The sequence below is a fragment of the Castor canadensis genome, chromosome 3, assembly GCF_047511655.1.
Source record: "Castor canadensis chromosome 3, mCasCan1.hap1v2, whole genome shotgun sequence".
NCBI lineage: Eukaryota > Metazoa > Chordata > Mammalia > Rodentia > Castoridae > Castor > Castor canadensis.
In genome coordinates, this window is record NC_133388.1 from 171,474,344 (window position 1) to 171,476,496 (window position 2,153).

Genomic DNA, 2,153 nt, shown 5'->3' on the forward strand with positions numbered 1-2,153 from the left:
TTGCTAAAAGGGAGTAGCAGCAGCGCCGGGTCCTGAGCTGAGGTTCTCCCACCGGTGTTGTTTTTCAAGCAGCCGTAGTTCTCACTACAGCACCAGCACGAGTCCGGTTTGTGTCCGACCACGGAGCTCTCTCTCGTCTTCCCCGGCTGCAGGAAATCAGGATGAAGCTACTGAGTCCACGATGGAGAGAGAAAAGGAACAGTTCTGTAAACTCTTTATTACTGGCTTAAGCTTTGAAACCACAGAATAAAGTTTGAGAAACTACTACGAGCAATGGCGAAAGCTCTCAGACTGTGTGATTATGAGGGATCCTGCAAGCAAAAGATCGAGAGGATTTGATTTTGTGACTTTCTCCTCCATGGCTGAGGTTGATGCTGCTATGGCTGCAAGGCCTCATTCAGTTAATGGTTTGGTTGAGCCAAACCGGGCTGTAGCAAGAGAGGAGTGTGGAAAACCAAGGGCTCATGTGACTGTTAAGAAGCTGTTTGTTGGTGGAATTAAAGAAGATACTGAGGAACATACTTTAAAGAATATGGAAAAATTGATACCATTGAGATAATTACTGATAGGCAGTCTGAAAAGAAAAGAGGCTTTGGCTTTGTTACTTTTGATGACCATGATCCTGTGGATAAGAGTGTTGCAAAAATACCACACCATCAATGGTCACAATGCAGAAGTGAGAAAGGCACTGTCTAGACAAGAAATGCAGGAAGTCCAAAGTTCTAGGAGTGGAAGAGGAGGGAACTTTGGCTTTGGGGATTCACGTGGTGGAAATTTTGAACCAGGATCAGGAAGTAACTTTAGAGGAGGATCTGATAGATATGGTAGTGTATGTGGATTTGGTGATGGCTACAATGGGTACGGAGGTGGACCTGGAGGTGGCAATGGGTATGGAGGAGGAAGAGGAGGATGTGGTGGAGGACCTGGATATGGCAACCAGGGTGGGGGTTACGGAGGTAGTTATTACAACTATGGAGGAGGAGATTGTGGAAGTGGAAATTACAATGATTTGGGATATTATAACTAGCAACCTTCTAACTATGGTCCAATGAAAAGTGGAAACTTTGGTGGAAGCAGGAACATGGGGGGACCATATGGTGGAGGAAACTATGGTCCAGGAGGCAGTGGAGGAAGTGGGGGTTGTGGTGGGAGGAGCTGATAACTGAGCTTCCTCCCATTTGCCATGGGCTTCACTGTATGAATAGGAGAGGATGAGAGCCTAGAGGTAACAGAACAGCTTCAGGTTATCGAAATAACAATGTTAAGGAAACTCTTATCTCAGTCATGCATAAATATGCAGTGATATGGCAGAAGACACACCAGAGCAGATGCAGAGAGCCATTTTGTGAATGGATTGGATTATTTAAACACCTTACAGTGGAGGAAGGATTGTAAAAAAAAAAAAATGCCTTTGAGACAGTTTCTTAACTTTTTAATTGTTTCTTTCTAATGGTCTTTGTAAGAGTGTAGAAGCATTCCTTCTTTGATAATGTTAAATTTGTAAGTTTCAGGTGACATGTGAAACCTTTTTTAAGATTTTTCTCAAAAGCTTTCAAAAGCTATTAGCCAGGATCATGGTGTAATAAGACATAACGTTTTTCCTTTAAAAAATTTAAGAGTGTGTGTAGAGTTAAGAAGCTGTTGTACATTTATGATTTAATAAAATAATTCTAAAGGAAAGTAAAAGAATTGCTAAAGGGAAATTGCCAAAAGGAAAGAATTGCTAAAGAGGGGTTGATAGAAAAGTCTGCACTGAGAACTTTAACATAGGCCTTAGAAAAGCTAAACTAAAGAAAAGCCAAAGAAAGAACTTTACAGTGCAAGTCTAAGAACTGAGACTTTAAGAATTATGCATATGCAGTTTGTAGGTGTGGCTGTTGTTTGCAAGTTTGAGCACCAAAGCTAAAAGAAAGCTAAAGAGCGATGGGACAGTGTAAGCCTGGGGACAAAAGACTTTAAGAGCAATTAAGTTAAAGATAAGCTAAGAGCAAACATGGGACAGTGCAAGTCTAAGAAAAGAGGTTTTAAGAAAGGTTTTAAAGAACTGCAAAGGAGTAAGGACATAAAGAATAAAGATAGAGAAAAGAAGCAATGAGGGTTGTCCGTCTCCACCCAAGCACCCAACACACCTGATCCCACCTTCCTGTCTATCT

The 2,153-nt window shown here is 41.6% G+C and overlaps 1 pseudogene; it reads left to right on the forward strand.

Annotated features, from left to right (window-relative positions):
• Positions 1-228: 228 nt before the first annotated feature.
• LOC109703080 (heterogeneous nuclear ribonucleoproteins A2/B1 pseudogene) lies at positions 229-1,670 on the forward strand (annotated as a pseudogene).
• Positions 1,671-2,153: the final 483 nt, after the last annotated feature.